At 34.3% G+C, this 24,850-nt stretch overlaps 1 long non-coding RNA gene across 1 annotated transcript; it reads left to right on the top strand.

Moving 5' to 3' along the window:
• Positions 1-1,192: 1,192 nt before the first annotated feature.
• On the top strand, positions 1,193-24,475 carry LOC118680420 (uncharacterized). The gene is made up of 2 exons (XR_004975960.2): positions 1,193-1,443; positions 24,289-24,475. It is a non-coding gene; the product is annotated as an uncharacterized lncRNA (long non-coding RNA).
• The last annotated feature ends 375 nt before the right edge of the window (positions 24,476-24,850 follow it).

The raw sequence follows: 24,850 nt of genomic DNA, 5'->3' as shown, positions 1-24,850 counted from the left end.
AGTTATATTATATAATATAAATACATCTCAAATAAATATAACATCAATTGCGTGTTTTTTTAACGAAGTGTTAAGCTAAAATTTGGTGCAACCAAGGTTTAATCAGAGAATGTTAATTTGTGTAAATACGCATAAATTAGGGAATATTTAATAAACCTAAACATATGAACATATTTTCCTGGAATATTTTTTAATTATCTCAGGAAGTAAAATAAGCTATTAATGTAATTGAATTGAGATATGTTAAGATTCCAATTAATAAAATAAACAATTAAATTAAAATTGAAGTTGCATGAGGTTTAGGATTCGAACTTATATGCTCATATTCGGATTGACCTTAACTTCTTCACGCTTACGACCTGAGCCACCGTAAAGCGAAATCACCGCCGCTTAGCCACTGTTTTATTGCTATCCTTTGCCTATTAGATATTGTTCATGCAACGCGCAAATATGAGTTGAAGAATTTATCTATTAATTACCCATTTTATTGTAAACTCTGGGGCTTTAACCGATATAATTTAAAGGTGTATTTAAAATTACAAAAGTCATGATATTTTGGTAATATGCAAATGTTAATGAGCAAGCGCTCAATGCATTTAAGAACATTCTTTGTGTCTATTTATAACATTTTTTTGCGTTTCGATCATTGCGTGGTGTATTTCAAAAGATTCGAAGTTGTATTTTTCGATGTTCCTTCTTGTGAAAATCTCAATTTAGTACTTTTTAACATTTGCGCCTTCTCTAATTATTAACATTCTCTGGTTTAATACCCCACTAAATCCTGGACTTCAAAGTGACATGAGGTGAATTGAAAATTTCAGATAATATCAATGCTACCTGTTGCTTGCCATCCAAGCAAACTGACTCCATAAAGAGTAACTCACTTTTGCTCTGCAAGGCCTCAAAGAAAAACTAGCTCAAAAGTGTTTTTCGCTCTGTTTACAAATTCTAACAGTTCACTCATTAATTGCTCATAGAGAAGCTCAGCACGAGAAACGAGAAATGAGTGTAAAAAGGCTTTTGTGCTCTCGTTTGCCTTCGTCATTTTAATATCTTAGAAATCCACCACATTTTCGCCTGAAATCGGTGCAGAGAATTCAACAAACTCTCCCTATTGGGTGAGTTATATTCACATTGGCTTGCTTACGTTTGAGTAGCTTAAAATCAGGACCACCAGCTGCAGTCCGTGTTTTGCGCCTTTTATTAAAGCACACATGCTTTCACGCAGAGATTAATTTATTTTCGTGAAAATCACGTGAGTTGGTGAAACGCGTGTTTGCTTGTTTATTATTGAACCTTTTCCAAACCCCAAAAAGTGACTGAACAATAAGTGGCTTTGCGACACACTTGCAATAATGTTTGACCCGATTTGTGTTATGCTATATTAATGCGAATCGAAGAGAAGTAATCCCTGCTTGAAGTTTAGTAAACCACAGCTAAAAGGTGCAGTGTGTATGTCACCAATCTACCATATTTTCTAACACTTTCAAATGAGTTAATAGCAAATAATCTTATTTAGTTTATGACCTCTTAATTGCACTTAGTTATTACCTCACGTATAAATAGAGGAAAAAGCATAAATGGAAGGATGAATGGAATAAATATTTTGCTTTAGGTTATGCCGAATCTAACATCACGTGTATCTAGGGTAAAATGTGGGAACTGCAGAATTTAGTATAAAAACATAGTAACGGGGTTCGCTAACTAATTTCGGTACCACCTTGTTTAATGACAAGATACAGTTATACTTTCGTGTTTTATATCCTATCTTATTCACTGCTAGAAAAATCGTGATTCAAGTCAATTGGGTAAAATCTGTAAATTTCTTATAACGTCACAAAGTGACTATACGAAACTTAGTCTTATTAAGATACTTCATATATTGACGGAGTAGGAAAGACGCCATATCGGGTATATGTAGTTTCATAAATTTTCTCTTTGAAATCACACAATATTTGTTTTAAAATGTTCATTATATTTTAGAAAACTCTTTTATTATATTTTAGAGTACTCTATATTATTGAAAGCTACATACAAGTAGAAGGAAAATGCATCCAATTTGCTGAAATAGCGAAATTATTTTATGAGATACGTACTCAATTTATCGACAGGAAGAAGGTCAGATGTTTAGAAAATAGTTTCTCTTGAAATAAGCCCTCACATCGCAGTACACATTAGAAAATTCATCTCATCAAACAAAAAGAAAATTTAAGAATGCCTCTCAAAACATTAGTCACATTAAGCTTTCCATGAGGAATGTTCTACACCAATCTATGTACTCGTAGTTTATTCGGTATAAATGCCTTCCCACATGAGCTGCAAAGTTTAATTTACCAAATGCTTAAACACATCGCCTCAATTTCACATATAGTGTTGTAAACTTTCTACTTAATAAATGTGAATCCTGATATCAGACACAATAATATAGCTTGTGTGTGTTAGCACACACACAATCACAGCTATGGATTACTTTAATCCGATTTGGGTAGCTTTAAATGTTATGTATTTTCGGTGCGTGATTGCTCAAAAGAGACCTGCAGGAAAACTGATTTGCTCAAAGAATATTCATAAAATTTGTTTGTTGATATAATACTCGATCGGTTAACTATTGTAATTTATTAATAGTCAAAGACCACTATACAGAACAGTAGGCAGTCAGATCTATCAGTTTGTTAATATGTACTTAATATCTGTTGCAAATTTCCTGTAAGGATTCAACAGTGTCCTATATTTCACGCATTTGCACATGTTTTTGTAAGCATTATCTTAAGCTCATATTAAACTCGTAATATTTACATACGTAAATTTGATTACATGTTCATATAATATTATAAAGTTGTGCTGCAAAAAGAAATTGCTATGAGTTTTTAACAAAGCGTAAGTGTAATAAAGTATTATGCTGGAAATCGAGTTTAAAGCTAATTACATGTCAATATTTTCGAAACATTTAATTAAAATCTTATTATGTGGTTAATATATTTATAGTTTTTATCAAACAACTTGATCATAATGTTGTTGAAAGGCTAAAATATTCAGTTATTCATTAAAGTTGTGACAAATAAAACTCTGTGCTGTAGAGAAAAAATAATTTAGTTTTAATTAACGTTTGCACTTAAACTTTGATGTCACTTTTCTTTGAGCGAGATTATTGTGGTAACCTTCAGAACTTAAAAACTCTCCAATCAACCAATCTAGTCCATTTTTTGCATTTCTATGCTTGTTTCAGCACTACATAAAATCGGTTTTGCACTAAAAAATCTGTATGCTTTTCTTTCATAAAGTTGTTAATTTCTTTGCAACTTTTTTGGTTCCGCTGAAATTTTTGGAATGTTTTATTTGCTATCCTTTTGGAATTTGCTATTTTAAAAGCAAAAGTGTTGCCGTCGGACAATTGTTGGTTGTTAACTTTTTGACCTCAAATTGATTTCCCGCATTTTTTCGAATTTTTTCTATGCTTTTTCTCCATGTAGCCATACATTACTTATTTAGTTGCCAATTTTCGAGCTTTTCGTGTTTCCGCTACTTTCGTATGCCACTCACAAGTCAGACACTTCCACTTTCAATCATTCAAAATTTTTGCAGCGTATGCAAAGTTCGCTGAGTTCAATGTTGGCTGTGAAATAAAAATGCTTTTTTGGAAGTTATTCAATTTTTTATGTCTTCTGGGCATACTTTGTGCATAGAACATCACTATACTTCTCTACAACACGGGTAAAAAAATTTAAAAGTGTACTTTTCAAAGAAGGAATTACACAAAATTTATATTCCATAGATATAAAATTAAACTTTATTTTATAGACAACTAAGAAAACGTATCGACTAGGCACCGTTATCACTCATTAAAAAATAAATTATCTCCGAACACCATATCAATTCATTCAAAGCTTTGCGAGCTGTAAGCTCACTGTAAGCTCACTGTTTAGTGCTGTGTGGCCCATATCTGCAATTTGACGCATTTTACTCGATACAATTTCTTTTTTTTAATATTAAATAATTTTCAATATCATAAGACCAGATGCGGACATATCATATTCGGTATCGTTCGAATTTTCACAGTATTATTTTTGATATTTATCTTGCTGCGGATATTTGGCGTAAATTGTTTAATGCTAATTTTCTGAAATCCCATCGTTTAAAAGGTCAATTAGCGCAACATGTAACACTAGCACAAATTTTTCTTATACGCTATTAATAAGTATGTTATAGGTTCCGTAACTTTTTCACCTGTATTACAATGAGGTTCAGCCCAACATTGTAGCCTGTTTTGTTTACTTTTAACACAATTTAGTGTGTCAAAGTTTGCACTTGCTTGAACGAGCACACTAAAATGAAATATATTAGCACCAAAAAATATGAAGTGAAGAGAAAGGTTGTCATAAGGATTGTGTCGTGGATTTTTTGTAACAATTTCCTTTTTGGAAATTGTTTTTATTTATCTTTCCTTCCGTATTCTTTAAATACAGTTAAAAAAACTAGTGCTACACTTTGTTTTTACTTCAGTGGATTTCTATTAGTCCTTGACATATGGTGTGTGTGTATACTGGTAAAATGTTTGCAATTTTCGGCTTCCTGTTTTCTCCCCAGTGTATCGGCCACTCTTTCCTTTTCTTTCTTATCTACATCTGTACACCTATTTATGTGCTCATATGTTTTTCTTGAAGTGTCTTGTAAAATTATTACCACACTGGACCTACCTACCTACTACCTACATTATTTCACACACGATTCTTAAATCCAAAGTTTTTTGCATTCCCCTGTTGTCATCGTTTTTGTAGTTCGTGTATTTTATAAGTTTACTTGCTTCTTCTTTGCGCGCTTACTTTTATCTGAATTTAATATTGTGTCTGCAGCAATTTTTGCTTCATTTCAAGTGTTCAAGGCTACTTACGTCTCATTTTTTATTTGTAATCTTCACATGCCCACTCTCCTACACTATCCAACGGTTTCATGTGTAAAAACTAATGAGACTTTTTACAACTTAAATATTATATTATTTGTCCATACACTTGTACTTGTGAGTTCGTAGTTTGCCCAGCTGATTCGGGTTACGTCTGTTTGGCAGGTGGATGAGTGTAGATTTCAAAACTATGTGTGTGAGTTGCCAAACCAAACCGCTAACCAAATAAAATAAAATACTTCAGAGTGCAAAAACTACTTTAGAAACTTTTATCGAAGTGGAAAATAATGCATTCTTAAGCAGAGTTGTTACCTGCAAGAAAGATGAAAGAAGCAAATGTGGCGAGTGAGGGGCGCAAGAAGATGGAGAAAGTGCATGTACTGAATGCGAATGATTGAAGTTCTCAAGGTTTTTCCCACCACGTGTGGGTTTGCAATATATTTTTCTGAGGACGTTTAAGAAATGTGTGTGTGAGTTTCTAGTAAAGAAAGGAAACTTGCTATAAATATTGTGTGTTACACTACAATAGACATATAAGTAAATTTATAAATATTCCCAATTTTGCTTTGTAGTAAAGCTGATTGTATATTACCAAAAACTCAGCCTAGAACTGAGGTCTGAATTTCTTTTTGAAATTTGCACTGCCATTGATTAATAATATATTTAGTTTTAACGCACAATATATGATTAAGTAAGTACGAGATGTAGTACCCATGAGCTTGAAATTTACGAGACGAGTTTAACTGCTTACAATTATTTATTTTCTAATAATTAGCAAAGTTTTAAAACTAAGAAGCGACAGCGAAATCAGCTCTTAGACAGATAAATTCGCTCGATTAGTCGACTGTAATAAGGGGCGTTCTAACATACTGTTTCTACCCAAATCCATTAGAAGTAAACTTGAAATCGGTCACTAATTTTGCCTTCCCTTCCAGAGAAGAGAGGAATAGAAGTGAGGTGGACGGGGACATAAAAATAAGTGTCTATATCATTGCAGCAGTGGTGGACTTTCTATTATAACGCCGTCAGAGATAAAGTTTAATTCGAAAAATATTTATTTATTTTCTTTAAAAAAATTTTACTGTGTGTACGCAAAATATGAATAAATATATTTTTAAAGCAAAACTTCCCAAAAATCGTATTTTAGGCTATTGCACTAAGTGTACCCTGAAAAATGGATCTCAATTTGTCTAGTGTCTATTCTTGTAAATGCGGGTCGCAGAAGCCATTCTTCTGAGAGAGTGGTAAGCACACAATGTATAAAATACAAAAAATCTCTCATACAATCCTCACTGCTCGCATACATTTTTATATCAGTCTGGTGTGGTATAGTTTGTAATTATTGCAATAAATTTTCTTAGCACGCGCACTCATTATTATGCCATAAATAGCGTAATCAGACAAAGGCATTAGTAAATCGCTTGGACGGAGCTGCCAACTGCAATGCAAAACTAACCTGCTTGCGACGGCAGTAAAATGCCTTGTATGCCTCATGGCGCACACGTACAAGGCCTTTATCAGGAGCGTTGTTACCGTGTAAATATGTATGCAACATCTATATGAGAGTGTATGCATGTGTTGCAAGTGTTGCAGCGGCGTGAATAGCAGCATGAAAAGTACGCAATTTCTCTTAAACCAACAAAGCACGAACGGAGGTGGCAATAATAAAATGGCAACACTACAAATTCAAATAAGCGTAGAAATTTACAAGGCTTCCTGTAACGGTCGTGTCGAAATGTTATGTGCAGTTGCACGCAACCTTGGAATGCAAGAAATGCAACATGCCGCTGGCACGCACATGCACACACACACATACACAAACATTTAAGGAATATCAACACAGATTTAATAGAATATAAGGCAAGGGTAAACCTTGCCGACCATTTTATTATGTTGAATAACGGTTATGTGCCGAGTTGCATACGAGTGCATCATTCATACAAATGCATAACTGTACGAAATTATTACGCTGCTTTCTAACTGGAGCAATAAATGAGTTAAGAGCTTAAAGCTTTAAGAACTTTAAAATTATCTTTCTCTAGAAAAAACAGTTTTTTTTGAGTTGTTTAGCGTTTCGGTTGTGTGTGCAAACGTTTTTCGATATTTACATTACAAATCTATCAGCATTTTTTTAACACGATCTCTGCTTTGGAAGCTCTGCAACAATCAGTGTTGTTTCAATTGCCCGTCACTCTACAAGCTTTATTTAGTATTTCGTTACTCCTTTGATTTCAACTAAAAGCTTTGTTTGCGGACTGCCGTTTGACACCGTAGAAGGCGAACGTGAACGCAAGGCTTGCGAGGGAGCTGCTGCTAGTGCAAATATGTATGTTTCAATATAAGTGCTTAAATGAACTTGGCCTGCGTACTTTGTGCCCACACACCACTGAAGACAAGCTATTGAATGTGGTTTCTGCTGGTGTGCGTGCAACTTGTTTGCTCCATTTGCTTAGCGCCGCATCTGCATTTGACTGCAAAGGAATGTCTAAAATTGGCGCAGAAGGAGAGGTAGCAGCAGCAGTGAAAGCAGTAATTCTACACACATATATCTTCGTGCTGACGAAGACTGTGGAATAGAGTAGATTAGGTGGCAACACTGTGACTGTGATTCTAGCAACGGCTAAGGCGAATAGTAGTACCGTGTATTTTTCCTTACTTTCCTTTTTCTTTTGCTACTTTTGTGTGTGTGTGTCCGAGCGTTTCTTAACCAAGAGTCTTGCTTATACCTTTTTGTGGAGATCGACTACAAAGAAAATACGAAGTGAAAGTTAAAAATTTTACAAGCAAGGAAACCACTTTAAAATTAATGCTTTAAAGGCTGAGAACACCATCTGTGTTAATGAAAAGTTTTATATACTCTGAGTTTGTATTTCTATAAAAATGCAGAAGCTTTAATGTCAATATTATGAGAACTTGACCCACTTTCACATTTCAACCAAAAAAGAAATGCGTAAAACCTTGTCAAACGTTGGCAAGCTGGCCTTGAGAATATGCAATAAACTCAGTTAAATTTCTTCATAATTGTCCGCAACTCGTAAAAGTATAAGGCAAAATAAATGAAACTGAGCCTTGCCTTGTGCGATTGCATGCAAATATAGCACTGACAATTGCAATAAAATTGCAAGCAATAAACGGCAGCAATAATGTGAAGTAAATGCGAGGAAGCAGAGAGTAAAAAACATATGAATTATAATGAAGTAACGTGCAGCAACAAAACACTCGCTTCGCAGCCTGGGCATGAGCCGAACAATAAGCAAAGGAGCGACCGACTGCCACAGCAATAAAAACTGAAGCATACTTGCAGGCGCAATGGCTAGCGGTGCGTTCAAATATGGTGTAAATGTAAAGAAAATAAGTTGAGGAAGTAAAGCAAATAAAATACACAGCCTAGAAAAACGTTTTAAAAGGATTACTGTAATACAATTTTAATTATTGTGTTTGTTTTTATTTTAACTTTCTCCATTATTTAACAAATTGCACTTGTAAGTATGCATGCTTTACGCCAATTTTTGCGCTTGCATTTACTTGTTGCCTGCTTATTTTTTGAACGATAACCGCGCTCCAACAATTTGCTGCAGCAACAGTGTGTATATTTTCCAATTGCCTGCGGCCCACGCTTGCAGGCGAAGAACGGACACCAGCTATGCATAACGAGCCAGTTTTCAATTGCGCTTTGTTGTTACTTTTTTACAAGACTTTGTTACATTTAGTGGTCAAGGCTGCGGCGGAGTCAACGCTTCGAAAGTCGGACTCGCTGAAGTAGTCGTAATGACTTGATTTCCGGATGGAAGAGTTTTTTTTAAATACCTTTTGCTCATTATATAAATACTTTTAAAACTCATAAAGAATACAAAGACTAACTGCATCTTGGAATTGCATTAAATGAGTAATATCCAGCAAGTCAGAAAAACATTTTTTTTTTTTTGACCAACGCGTTTTAAGGAATTTTATGTACTTAATAAAAAGAAAAGTAATGTACGTTTATAGAATTAATCGAACTTTAATGATTTGCGATTCTTTTTGAAAAATTTTCCATACCCTTGATCCGGACGCCGAACTTCAAGAGAACCTCCGAAAAAACTTGTCTGGCGGAGGGAAACTTTTTCTAAGTAAATTATCTCAAATTCCAAAATCAAACATTTATTATTTATTACAATAGATTAAGACAGAAAATGATCGAAGCCCTAGTTCGAATTTTGACTTTTGACAACAAAATGGTGGCTTCTCAGAAAAAAGCCGTTTTTTGTGAAAAAAATTACACTTCAAAGTGGCTTAAGAATCGAAACTATTATAAAAAAATCGTATTACATTGATCATTAGCTGATATGTCTAAGAAGGTCGTGTAAAAATTTGAAGTTGATCAGTCCAGTCGTTTTGGAGATATTTGTTTTCATCGCCTCTGAAAACAGCGTTTCGAGAAAAACGCATTTAAAGTTTTGGGACTGGATTACACATACACTTTGTTAAAAACATCTTAGAAATACGCTCATTTCTCAAAACCTGTATGCCGGTTCAATATCAAATTTTCGTAGAATATTTTCAAATATACTGAAATCTATTATATATTGTATATAAAAAGAAGATCGATGAAAATATTTTTTTCAGGTTTTGAAGAGACTCTTTGGTATGTTTCATAAATGAGTACAACACTCAAAATATTTTATTTCAATGTAATTTGCACTTTGGCATTCTCTTTATAACTTTCGGTTCATTAAATGATAAAATTCAGGCAATAATATTTGTAAGCAATAATATAGAACCATGTAAGATTTTCCACTTTTCCGCCAGCCTAATCTCTAATATAATACTCCAATATTACCCAACACAAAGCGTTAATGTGAGCATGAAAAGGCGCAAAGCTTTTATTTGCATCTTGTCACTTAAACACTATTAACGAAAAGAACAATATGCCATTAAAGGCAGGAACGTAGACTGCAGAAGGCAAGAATGGCAGTAAAAAAACATGTAGACATAAGAAAGCAAACGAAGTAGTAAAAAAAAAAACGGAAGCGAAAATATTTATCCAGCGTAGCTGAGATTACACACTTGTAACACAGGCAACAACAACTTCAAGTAGGAAAACCACATTAACAACAATGACAATATTAGCTACGACAAGAACAAATAGTACACAAAGTCGACTGAGTGATTTGGCTAAGTGGCTAAGTGGCCTGCTGGCTGGTAGGCATGACTGCGACTCCCTAAGTTTTGTTTATTTGAATGGCAATGCCTTACGTTCAATGAAATAAGACTATTTAAGTTAGTATCACTCTGAATTCACACTCACATCTGCATCGTTAGTAATTTTATACTGAAGTTTTGAATATGCTCCACCAGTTTGTTTACACATCATACAAGCTTGAAAATATGTGCGTTCCAATGTATGATGGCTAATTTCAATTAAAAACATAATTAACAGGCTAACGGTAACTAAGAGCTGAAATTTGTATGCGAGCTCAGGGCGTGCAGGGAGAAATTCTCGGCCCATGAAGAAGAGAGAAGCGAATAAGTTACATTACATACTTGCACAAGTAATTAACATTAAATATGTGAGCCCTTTAATAAGCAAAGCCATACCTACCTTTATATGCAAGCATCCTTGCTTTTGCTTGGAGTTGTACACACAAACACACACATTGAACTAAGAGCAACGCAACCTAGTTGCTAAGTAGCCGACTATTTAATAAGTCAGCCGGCAAGCTGTGGAGATAATGCTGGAGCGCCCATCCGTCGCCTGAGCTGCTGGCCGCAACACATGCCCATACAAAGGCATGCCACCAGTAGTTGTTATGCACATTTCCTATCCGTCATATGCTTTTATGTACGCTACATCTGTCTGTTATGTGAGAGAACATGTGCTGTCAGCTACTTATAAGGCTATTTCTTCATTTCGCAAGTCTGAAATGTAATAAATTCTAATATATAGAATTTACGGAATGCCTTTTAACAGTGTTTATGCCAATTAGTGAGGATATTATTTAATTATGACCTGAAGAGCTCAAATGCATTATAAGCAAGTAAGGAAAGGCTAATTTCGTGTGCAGCCGACCATTCTAGACTCTGGCGATTTGTAAGAATCAAAGGCATGAAAGTACTTCCAGATTTCGGCTTTATAATAAAAATGTTGAATATGAATTCAACACTCGTTATTGGAAGAATTTCTATCGATTACCATCTTCTAGAAGAACGGAATAAGGAGCTTAGGAGAACATATGCACCGATTTCATTAATTTCTGGCACCAAAGGCATTATAGCACTTATGTCTAAGTTAACATGTTCACTTAATGCCAATAAAAAATATCTCACATATACATAGAACATTACATACGGGAGCACCTACTTTTGGCTTATACAAAACTATGCTCGATATATATTTCTTTACATTCTTTAGTATATGGGGGCTAGGGTGAGTCACCTACCTATTTACGATACATTGAATATAAGTCGCACACATAATTTTTTAAAGGTACATACCGAGATATATAACATAAAGTCAACCAGAACAACGAAAATCATTTCATTATATACTAAACCGATTTGTCCATTTAATCAGCACTATATGTGTATTATCTGAGAAGGCTGCCTACATAGATTCATTAAGATGTCTTACAAAGAGACTAAATTCCCAATATAATCGAATTTCGACTATTTGTAGATGAGAGTTGAAATATATGAGATACTATTTCGATATATTCAAAGATGTTTGAGTTATAGTTGTTATAAAATAAATGTTTCAGGCGTAGTTTAAAATGATAAGTGGATTTGGTTGTAGGCTACTTGATTTCGTTTAAACCACAGCTTAAGTTTGCTAGACTCGTACTTGAAATTTGACCTTGCCTAACCTTTAGCCTGAGATCTTTAAACTATTCGTCGCTATTAGGTTTACTATTCCTTTTCATAACAAATTTTTTTTTTCGACCGAGGCTTAAACTTACGAGTGTTCGTAAGTGGGGCAATTAGGTTGTAGTCATCTTGACGTCTTTATAAAGAATACATACGAGCATAAATAATAATTCAGGGCTACCAAAAAACATATCTATGAAGCTATGGTTTATTCATTAAGTAAATACAATATTGAATACATGCTTAATATTCAAAATTCATAATTGGAAATATTATATCAATGAACTTCTGATTTTATACTGGGAGAGTAATGAAAAGGAAGTCAAATTTGAAGTGTGTAAATTAACTTATTTAGCGAAATCAAATCAACAGTAGCAACGAGTAAAATTCGTAGTTATATACATGCATTGTAGAGAAAGTTAAATTTTATGGCTTCGAATTTGCAGTTGTCATGGGCAAGTAATCTGAATAAATATAATAATAAACGTTTATAGTATATGTGTAAAGTTATTCTACGACCTCTTACAAAAAATTAGAGAATAATACATAAAAACAAAAAAGTAACTTTGTAAAATGGTAGTGTGTTATGGTAATATGGGTACAGAGAGCACATGGTTTGAATGTGAAAATGCTTGAGTTGTCCCACTTTTTTTATTGATATATGTGTAAAAATGACAGTTTTCTTGTGAGCTTAAAAAGCTGCGAACAATGACTGAGAAAAAACAATAACAGTGACAACATAGCAACTGAGCCGTATTTTAAAATGGATGAACTACGCTAATAAGTGATTCGCCACACTTGCTTCAGGAGATTAGAGATTATTTTCTCAGACTCGAAAAGTGTCTTCTTGGAATAAGATTGCCCTCAAAAAGGCCTAGCAGCTTCACAATTTTGAACTTGTCACGAAATGTAAGAGGAAAACTAAAAAAAATATATTACTTTAGCTGAAGATTATATTAAATAATACAGATGCATTTTAATTAAAATAAAACGTTCTTTCATTTTGTAGTAAACTTAGAAAAATAGTTCTTAGTCAACAAACTGTCAGTACAATTTGTCATGCAATAAAGGTGCAATAAATTTACCAAAATGGCGCGACAATCAGGAATAAAAATTATTGCAAACGAATAGTATAGACAATAATTTAATTGGTAAATCAATTTCGGTAACAATTTAGTTAATTTTCATATTGCAAACCGAAACGAAGTTAAACCGCAGTTAAACTTATCTGAATTGGCTTTGAATAGGGTTAAATGGTTATTGATTTCTATAAACGAAAGAGATAAATAAAATTAAATTACAGCGTTTACATTTTTTTCTCTGCTCGCACGCTGCCATATTTACATAACAACTTATGACTTATGGCAGCTAACGAACGGCTGATTTAAGATCAAGGCACTCGAATGCACTGATTGTGGGGGTTAACGTATTGAGAGAGTGCTGCCTGTACATTATGAAAGCAAACAGCAGTAAGCGTTCGCTTACTCTACCAAATTCATTGCAAACGGCTGTAGCGAGGGACCGAGGGTGACAGTAGTTGGCTACTAACAAATCATTTGGAAAATCAAATAAATCGGAAAAACGGCAAATTGGATAAATGCGCTGTTTTTATTTAATTTTCACACGCTAGCGCCACGCTCAATAGAAATTTCCTCTTTATCATTGCCATTTTTGCTCCATTTTTTTAATATTTTTTATACGCTGGCAAACTGAATGACTGATGCAATAATTTTATATAAACCGCCCAACAGATTGACACACCGTCCGTACGTCCGTCTGTCCGCATGTCAGACTGATTGGTTGTGAGCCTGTCTGTCGCACAGCAATTGACTAGTTATTTTGCGCGCATAGACAAGCCGGCGTTGACAACGTGCCGGCGGAATGCTTGTGCTGACTCGCTGCCTTTGTGTACGCGGCACGGCGTGTGCGGCGCACCGGGGCGTATGAGTGATAAATGTAAATGTTTACGCAAAGTCAATAAATTGATGTTAGAGTTGCCTGCAAAAGCTATGTTGACTAACGGTAATAACGGAGAAAAACAAATAAATAACGGCACAACAACAACAACAACACTTGAGCTGAATGCGACGCTCAATGCGCTCTAATGCAGCATAGAAGTAGCAACTAAGCACCGTGGCGCTGCAAATACGCTCGGAATTCGCTGTAAATGCAATCGAAATTGTGAAGTGAATCAAAGCCGTGACATAAGCACTAACAAAGCTAAAGGCGATACATACATATATGTTGTGTATATATGTATGCTCCTAAACATAGGTATATGTATATATTAGAACTTTTGTTTATTTACCGCTGGTTGATTTAAAATTGATTTGCGTGCAAATAAAAAGCGTATATTTTTATTTAACATTTCGTTTGCTTGTACTCACGCGTTTGTAGCTTTGTATGTTATGGGTGACTTTTTATTTGCCGCCCATGTTTAGTGTTAAATGTGCAATTCACTAATTTGTGAAAGTACAATATTGACACATGTATGTTTTCGTATTTTATTTGGCACAGCAAATTTAATTGGTTTTGCAATTAATTTGTTTGCCTCTTTACAAAACAGTGTTGCGCTAGTTAAACAAATCGAATCCGTACGATTATAAAAAATTACGTTTATAATTAAATAAAAATTTAAAAAAATTTAGTCAACTTAATTGAGTCTGAAAAAATACCAAAATATTTATCAATGTATAATACATATCAGAAATATTATTGATTAGCATTATATAAAGACGAGAAGTATAGAGAGTAGTGGGAAAAGCAGATATGAATTTACACAGCGATTCGACCGTTGGACGGTTAGACTTTAGATTTTACTATCACGATATTTCACAAACATAATGACTTATACACTCATTTATTTTCATACAGTAGGACCTCTATCTATGTAGACTTTAATCAGTTTGTATGGCAGCTATATGCTAAAGTAGTCCGATCTGAATAGTTTGTTCGGCAATTATCAATGACAAATTCAGAAGATGTCTTATCAAATAAAGAAGTTTTCCGTACAAGGAGTTGAATATTATTCATCAGTTTGTATGACAGCTATATGCTATAGTTTTCCGATTTGAACAATTTGTTCGGAGATCGTAGAGCTGTTTTGGTCAACAATCTGTGCCAAATTTCGTGAAGATATCTTGTCAAATAAAAAGTTTTTCATACCATGACAATTTCAGTTTGGTGGCTCCAAAACTGATGGATTAGTTCGCGTACATACAGGCAGACAGACAGGGTATAAATATACTATTATTGCGCCTTTGTCCTGGTAGGTGCCACTCATTTCATAAAATATACGCTCACATGTAGCAGGTACAGATATCTGTTTCCGCACGTGCAGGCATAAGTGAGATTAGTACTCACGCTAAATTTTAAATGGCTACATGTACACTTCCTCAACTTCCTCTGCGGTATTTATGTGCTCTCAATGGCATTAACAAAAGCTACTTGCTTCAAAAATTGAACGTGGATATTAAGAAATCGCAAGAAAAGCAGAACATACTTTATCTTATTTTGTCAAAAGTGCTTGGTGTATGCATACATTTAGGCGTTTACTCAATGTGTTGAGTTACACCTTTGCTGTTACGTGTGTGTATGTGTATGTGTGCGTGTGTCATTTTCTTTCACTTTGTGTTTGCGAAAGAATTGCCGACAATCAAGGAAAATGTCAACACGATTGACATTTATCAGACGACGCATTGCGTTTTGTTGTTGCACAGCTGACATAACGAAAGTGAAGGGGTTGACTCGCAGAGGTGGGTGTGTGTGAAATCGGATTGAAACGAGGTGGAGCTGATGAACGCCTAACTGTCGCATTGAATTTATATGCAGGTAGGCATTCGTGCGTGTGTTTCTGTGTAAAGTTTGTATTTTTTTCACTGATGATGTCGCCCTTTTTATATATTGATTCTTTTATGCACGGCGCTGATTATAAATCGAAGTGGTTTGTTGGAAACGATTGCATATTTTTATCATGCATGATGGTGTAAGTGTTTCACCTAAAGTCACTGGCATAAACATTATGTAATTTGAGTGATGAATGGTGAATATATTTATTTAGATGTACATGTCTTAAGTGCGCCGTTGATGTGCATACTTAATATACAGTACATATGGCAGATGTGTGCGTGAGCAGAAAGTAAGGTTAGATGAAAATATGGTACATTTTGGTTGTCTGTATAAAGGCGACAGATAAATTATTTAGAGCACATCACTTTTAGGCGCATTGAAGTCAAAGTATAGCGACACTAACACAATCATCTAAGGAGTGAAGACACACACCACCATATAAGGAACGCTTCAATTTATCTTGTATGAACCTGGTAGCAAAAAACACGCTGAAATATTAAAAAAAAAATATAAAAAAAATATACATACAAGTATATGTACCTACAAATATACGATATAAGTATACCGCCGGCAGTAAGATTCACGTAATTTGGAACTAAACGTATAATATGGTATGCCACACGGACAAGTATTTGTAGAACACCAAGTAAACTCTATTACTTTGTGTCTGCTAAAGATATATTTCCTTATAAGTTAAATTCTTTATGGATAACAAGGTGCGTTCCAAAGTAAACAGGACTTTTAAAAAAAAGACAGAACAAATAGTTTTATCGGCAAAATCAATTAATTTTATTCAAAATAGTCTCCTTCTGCTTTAATACAGCTTTTTGCAAGGTCCAAAAGCATGTCGAACGAGTGTTTCAGCTCGTTGCCCGGTATGGCCGCCAGTATGCCGGTGCAAGCCTTTTGAATGGCCTTCACGTCTGCATAACGCTTTCCTTTCATCGGCAAATGCATTTTTCCGAAATGGTAGAAGTCGCACGGTGCTATATCAGGTGAATACGGAGAGTGGTTGATTGTTAAAATGTGATTTTTGGTCAAATAATCGCGATATTCGGGCGAACACGTCGAATACGGCGCACCAAACGCTTCAAAACTCCAAGGTAGAATACCTAATTAACGTTTTGGCCGGGTGGAACAAATTCTTTGTGGACAATACCCTTGGAATCATATAAACAAAACAGCATTGTCTTTACTTTTGACTTCTCCAGGCGCGAGTTTTTGGGTTTCGGCTCATTTCTCATTTATGTCCTCACGACCACTTTGCAAACGTTGAAACCCCTCGTGCACTCTGCTACGGGATAGGCAATCATCGCCATAAACTTGTTTCATCAATTAAAACTTTTCGGTAAAAGTTTTACCAATTCTAAAACAAAATTTAATGTTGGCTCTTTGTTCGAAGCTCATTTTCGCACCAATGACAAAAACATACTGACACTTAAAATGCAATAGCTTCACTTCCAATAGATGAAATGTCATGAAATTTTTACTAAAAGTCGATAAAGGATAGCAGATTCTAACGCACTAGTCGACATATTATATATTGTTGTTCACCCTTTCATGACATCTGGCGGCCTCTGAGTGTGTAAACTAGTTGGTTCAAACGCTTTGGCTCGCCTGGAGAATGCTACGTGCTTCCATTAGCATCATCAATCACCAACCTAGCACCACCAGGGGTGTGGTAGTCGCCTAAAATGCACTTTGTAGTTTCACGTGTCACCCCTGTTTGGCGACCCCGTGCAATTTTAGATAATTAAAAAAAAATATTTACATTTATTTTAAGCCTAAATAGATTGAAATATTGTTGTTGGCTTAAGCAAATAGCACCTGATATTATTGCATTAAAATCTAATATACTTTCAATTAATTTTTAATTGAGATAATGTAATTATTATAGATAAAGTAATCACATAGTTACTCGCAATATAATAAAATACGCTAATTATCGCAAAAAACGTTAGCTATTTATGACGATTTCCGCTTTAGGGTGGGTGCGAGTGCCAGCAGCGGGGGTCTATATAAATATTATGTGGCTTGTGAATGAAAATATTTATAGCACTACTTGTATTTTGTCTGTAAGCCACAAAAACAATAACAAATTAATTAATGACCAATTAAAATTAATACATAAAGGCATTACTGTTTTGTACGTTTTAATTAGAAACGATGTTGCTTTTTATTTTGATGTGATTTCAATCAATTTCCATCCCCTTTGCATTCTTGGAGCTATGCAATATTAGAGAAGTAAAACATACGCATATATGTAGGTATTAAGAAATCACTGCAGGTGTAATAGTGTCCAAACTTTAAAACATAATACTTCAATCACTAGAAACTTTAATAATCAGAGTATATATTTACAAATGTTTAAAATAAAGAAACACAGCTAGTGTGTAAGCTTAAAAAAGTAGATTTTTGGAAAAATAAAAAAAAACACTACTATGTCAATTGCTACAAAATTTTAAGGGTGTTTTTATATTTATTTTAAAAATACAGAGTGCGATTGTGGAGGAAAAAAATTAATATTTTTTGACTTGGGATATCGATTTAAAATTTATATATGTTATTTTTAAGGTACAACCTATCAACATACAAACAAAATTTTTCAGAATATGCAGTTTCAATAACGCTGCATAAACGTCGGAGTGAGAATAACAGGGGTGCTACTAAACTATACCAGGAACTGGATTAAAATGTACTGCTCGTAAAATGGCATTAATACATAGAGCTGCAGCCAGAACGTTCAGAACCAAGTGCTACCAAAATATTCTTCACATCTGAGAGTACCACCAACATGTGCAAATTTCACATAATTCAGCATTTTATCGGTATTATGCTACACCCATTCACAAAAATTTAAATTACCTACATTTCTTTGTCATAACAATTATTTTAATATTTTATGCGTGATCATGAAGTCAAAGCTGGTAGCATATTAAATGCTCATTACTTAAATAGCGTGTGAGCACTCAGCCCTTTCATGGTCAGCCGCGCGGCGATAAGGGTAGCAAGACTGCACACGAACGCGCAATTTGATATGCGAAGCACGTGCTGCCGCCACTAATCAAAAGCTCATTAGGCGTGCCCAAATAAATAAATATTAACACAAAAAAGCAAACCGCCGCAAATTGTGTTGTAGTGAAAAAAAAATATAGCACAAAATAATAAGAATTAGCATTGCAGAAAAATAATCCCTTGAAAGTTAAACTAAAAGCACTTGTTGATCAACAGCTATTATCGAGTACGGAGCCTGCACTTTGAAGCCATTTCTAAATAACTTAAGAAGCACGCCTCATGTGACAACTCAAAAAGGGCGATTTTTGAGAATTTAAAATAAAAACTACTATATCAATTGCATTAGAATTGACGCAGTAAAATTAAAAAACAAAAAAATCTCCAATTCTACTCTTCGTTATACATCAATGAGTAAAGCAACCGTTAGTTAAATCTATAGCAGCTTTGCTTAACTTGTGACTTCTTGATTGCCATAGCAAAATTGGTATTGATAGGAGCTTGCATTATATTATATTATCTTCAAATAGACAATTATACGGTATTACAGGAGTCCGTGAAAAAGTAGATAGATAAAGATACATACAAAAATTGTAAAAAATGTTATTTGGGTATATGTACCGTATATTTGCAATTAGGAAATAGCACATTTTAATATTATAAACAAACGCTCCAAATTTATCCACCTGTATTGATGATGAGCAAATTTCTTTACAACGCACACATATTTAGTAACGTTATTAATTTTATTAAAAATTAATTTTTGTTACACTAAAAACTTTATATTAAAACGAAGCCAAAATCGATTTTGTTGAAAGCAAATAGAGGTTATAGCAAATTCGTAAAAGCTAAGCTACTTTTCTCTTTGCAGCTTAAGAGTATACATGTGAAAGTGCATGAAAAATTACCAAAATTTTGTGCAGTTCAAATGTCACTCAATATGTGAAAAACTTGTAAGAGAGATTAACAAAGGTCATAGCTTACTAGGCGAATAAAAAAAGAACACAAGTACTGAGAAAATTTCTTATATATTATAAATATTTTATCGAGTTGTTTCCTTTTAATTATACCCTGAACAGGGTTTATTAAGTTTGCCATGAGGTTTGTAATACCCAGAAGAAAACTTCGGGAACTATGTAAAATATATACCTATATAAATAGTCAGCATGACGAGCTGAGTCGATTTAGCCATGTTCGTCTGTTTATATATACGCGAATTAGTTTTTGAGATATTGATATGAATTTGCACACTTGCACTATAGCATATACCATTCTTAGCTTCCATACAAACTGAACGATCAAAATATTATCCTTATATTGAAAAAATTTTTATTTAACGAGATATCTTCTCGAAATTTGGCTCGAATTATTGTTTAAGGCAATCGTACAATCTCTGAAGAAATCGTTCAGATTATATATAGCCGAACCGAACCGAATTCAACTTTTGTTCTTCTTTTATTTTTAGAAAATGCTAGATCGTAGTACACTAAGTTAAAAAATTCTTACAAATGCGCTCGTATCTCCGAAAAGTTTTGCCAGTCAATTTTAAATTTTCGAATAATATTCTCAAATATATGCAGATACGATATAAATGCAAAATGAAAATCGATTTTTTGAAATTCACAAATAGATTAAGCTCTTAACAATACTTCTCTACTCAAGCATATGTATATATTCGCATTTCAATCTTTAACTTTCCCATGCAAAGCGAGACGTTTCATTCATAAAATATTATACAAAACGAAAACGCCAAAATATTTTTTTGATACTTTTGCATTAAAGTATTAAAGTCGGAAAGTGCTGTGTTTATGTCACATTCCCAGCTCAACGCCGCAGGACACAAGCGCAACATGTATTCACAAATGTGTTGGGTTAGCTGCATGCATGGTCTTTTCAGAGTCTCAAACTGTGATACCCAGTTCGCAACTTAGCGCAACCATACTATTTTGCTGTAGCTACTCTTGATGGGCGCTCATTGTTGTTGTTATCATTGCTTTTACTTTTCATTGGCTTATTTGCTGCACTCACGTCGTGCTCGTTATTCATATTTATTGCACCTTGTTGGCAGCACTGGCACCCACATGAAGATTATAAAAAGTGGAAAAAACGACAGGCTAACGCCCATACTATATTTGTTGTAGAAAAGAGGTAAGGAGGGTGAGCAGTGGATACGTGTAACCAACCTACGAATTAGGCAAGTGAGTTTGTGGTTAAAGTAGTCACTGTTGAAATGCCTGAGTCAAGGCCTGTGGTAGGCGGAACTTGATGTACAATTTAGCGCATTCAAATAAATAATTTGGCTTTTAAAAGAAAATTTAATATCTGCGAATTTCACACTGAGAAGCAAACGGATTAATTACTTAACTGTGAGAGTCAGCTTAATCTTAATACAAATGACAGGTAAACTATGTATTATAAATACAATATATATATATAAGTTGGAAGAACTGTATAGACGCATACAATGTCAGGTGCAGCAATTTTAACAAAAACAAGAAAAGACGTTTACTTCGTTTGCACTGCAGCTATAATACCTTTCACAGATAATAAAGCTTTTTATACAAGAACTTGATTTTGATAGTTCAGTTTCTATGGCAGCTAAATGCTAAATGCTAAAGTGGCTCGATAACGGTAGTTCCGACAAATGAGGACGAGGGAGAAAATAATGTGTGCCAAACTTAAAATCGATATATCAGAAACTGAGGGACTATGACTAAATTGACTCAACTCGTCATGCTGATCATTTATGTATATCTATATTTAATACGTTTCCTTTTGAGTGTTACAAATTTCGTGGCAAACTTAATATACACTGTTCAGGGTATAGAAATACGTTTCGACTTTGGTGGTAAGAAACATATGTGTACGTGGCAATATATAAGTGCAACATGTGTGTGTGTATATGCAGAATTCTTCCTTTCGTGCTTGCATAACATATGAGCGCATAAAAGTATAATTTCCCCTTTTGCATATATATTTTAAGTAATATTTATGAAGCAACTTCATTATTTTCACTCACAATTCAATCACGTTGACACTTTATTTGTTGTTTGTTTGCTTCTCTGTTGATAAGTTGAGATTTTTTCTGGGTTTGTCATTTCCCGCTCTCTTTCTTTTATTATTTTGAATATTTTGACTATGTAAGATTATGTAAGGAGCCGCACGGAGGTAGATTTCAGTAAAAAGCTTAATATATTTCGAGACGACATAATACAGACAATAATACTATTCATGATATACAAAATTGTATTCATTACACCTTTCCTATAATAGAAATTTTTCTCTATAAGAAACAGACATTTAAACCCTTAAAATTTATTTCATATGAGCTGTCTTCGATTTGTCAAGCGTTACTCTCCATTGAATCGAACAAACTGTACCAGATGCTCAAACAAACGGGCAGTACTTGTGGTGCAACCTTGCGCTAGCATGTCTTCTGACGCATGCGCAATTGTGTTATGATTCTTTCTTAGTGAAGAAATTTTTTTTTGCATTAAAAAACATTGTAATAAACCTTTATTTTTGTGTTCTATAAATTAATATATTTGATTTTCAGTTTTAAGTTTTGAAACTACAAGAATAAAAGAAATTTGTATTTTTATTTTTCATTTGAACCATTCACACTACTAAAACTGATCTAAAATAAGCAAAACAAAACTTGGTAGCACTGAAAAAAGTGGCTATACCACACTAATGAGGGGTCTTAATACTCTCTTGTAATGGTTCAGCTCGATGACTTTGCTGTTGCTTTTACATGTGATTTATTTTGACAAGAGAGTAGAAGCTTTTGGTTGAGTGCAAACATGCAAAGGATGTCATCATCATTTATCTCTTACTAACATTACTTCGTTTCGAAAGGGAACTTCGAAATATCGGTGGAACAGTAATCCATAACTTCACTTGCACTAACCCAGGCAGAAACGGTATAAACATTTCATCTTTTTCTATCATGGTTTCACTACAAAAATATACATATCCGTTTATGATTAATGGGAATCGATATATTGTATTACTCAGTCATTTCAAATTTCACACTTGGCTCTATAATTCTCCCAAACAAACACCCGGTTACATAAGTGGTAATGTAGAACCACTTTTGGATGAAATAATTGTTATTTTTATTCATTTATACATTTAATTTTCACTTCACTTTACAACTATAAACACTGTACTCGCATATATACTGGCACCAATATTTTCCATCTGCGATATCGCAAATGTGTACTTCAGCGCATCAGTGGCACTTTGCGGCGTGTAATATCTACCGCAAATATATGCACATAGACAAACTCATATAGTATAGAGGCTCTACAGGAAAATGCAACATCTGGAAACGTATCACAACAAAGACGCCGCCTCCAGTAGCAGAAACTTTTTTCTAAAAAGTGAGGCAAGAGAAGCTGCTTGTTCTAAGGTACATGCTAAGTATGCTGCGTATTTTAAGCGCCATAAGCTGTTGCGAAATAGACGAAATTTTTCTGCTTCTGAACTAGTTCCACGTCTGACTACCTCGGAATTTCCTTGCAGGGCATATACGTAATTGTTGTAGCAAAACAGAGTCGAGCCTTTCTCTGCTCTGAGGATGTGGATCGCACTGCGCCGCGCCAACATGTCGCGGCTTTTAATGCATTTTTGTGTCATTTTCCGCAACGAAAAACAAACAAATGTAAAATGCCGCACAAACAAATAAACACGAAAGACGCGTTATCCAACAAAAAGTCAACTTTACACAGACGAAGGTAGACCCCATATGCACACACACATATACGATTGTAAGCACCCGCGCACTGACACACGAACGATTGAGTACACAACACGAGGTTGTTTGTTTCATTTCCGCGCGTGTCACATTTCATTTGCACCAACAACAAAAAGGCTGACTAAATAAAGCAAACAGTGCATCCAAAGTTATACACATATACAATATACACAGCCATACACAGCATAAAATGCAATCCTATATGTGGTAGTGTGCAGTTCATTTACTTGTATCACTTCTGCCTTTGCACGAATTAACATAATCTGTCATACCGTCATACCGTCTCAGACCCTGCGCTCGCTTGTACGCCCAATGTATGCAACAGTATTTTCCACTTCAAGTTAGTGTCTTTAAAACCTCGAATAATTTGAGGGATTCTTCATTGTCATTGTTTATTTTGTTAAATGGATTTGGCTAAATATTAGTCATAATTTTACTGTAGTGCTGTAATTGCATTACAGTAATTATGTAATGTAAATTAAATATTGTAGACAAAATAAGCATTCTGTAAAAAATATTATCATCTACCGTACTGAAGTTTTGACCCAAATCACTAAGAAATTTGGTTGTTTGGTTGGTTGAAAAGAGAGGCGTAATTAAGCTTTATTCAGCATCTCAGCAGATTTGTTGATATACATTATTTTTCGAAACTGTTTTTTTTAAACGACACCCACGATTTCTCAGGTTCTACTGGACCGATTTACGGGAACTTTTTAGAGAGTCTTCTCTATAGACTTGTCTATGGCTGGAATTATCCACATCTCCAAAGTTACTATTTTCAAAAAATTCGAAACAGTCAAAAAAAAGTGGTACAAAAAATGTTTTTTTTCCGGCAGTCGCCATTTCGATAAACAACTTTTTTCCCACTTTTCCATAAAACCAGACATTGTACCATTATTCTAGTTAAATAATTTTTTATTTATTTTAGATTGCAGGAGGATTGAAATCGTGGATATGACGTGGTGTTCCAATTTTTAGAGACCCACCGGCTCATCATCATCAGGCCATTCATCAGCTACTAATTTAAAAATTTTTTAACTTTTTAAATTTTTTGATTTTTTTCTGTATTCTTATGATGTTAATAAACAACTAATAAAAAATGGATAGTAAAATAATTAATTAACTTTTTTTATAACTGCTCAAAAATTACCTGAAGTTGATGCCTCTAGATAGAATACCCCCTTAATTAGAGCATTGGGATACCGTTTCAACCGGCTGAAGGCTGGACATTCAAAAAGGATATGTTCCAGAATCATATCATACTCCTCACATGCTCTGCATTCTGCTGAGGCCACTTAAATCAACTTTTTGGAGCTAGGTGTGGTCGTGATGATCTCTATGATGTTACTAAGTTCCCTCTTGCCTAAAAGTAAAAGGTTTTTTGGCTGTTCACCATCAAAGTTCCTGTGTGGTATGCTCTCTCTTGCAAATGCTCTAAGATCCGACCCTGACTCAAAATTTACTAGGCTACATTACACATATTCCGTCGA

This window comes from Bactrocera oleae, chromosome 3 (genome assembly GCF_042242935.1).
Source record: "Bactrocera oleae isolate idBacOlea1 chromosome 3, idBacOlea1, whole genome shotgun sequence".
NCBI lineage: Eukaryota > Metazoa > Arthropoda > Insecta > Diptera > Tephritidae > Bactrocera > Bactrocera oleae.
Note: the sequence above shows the minus strand (reverse complement) of the source record. Positions and strands in the feature narration are given on the sequence as shown.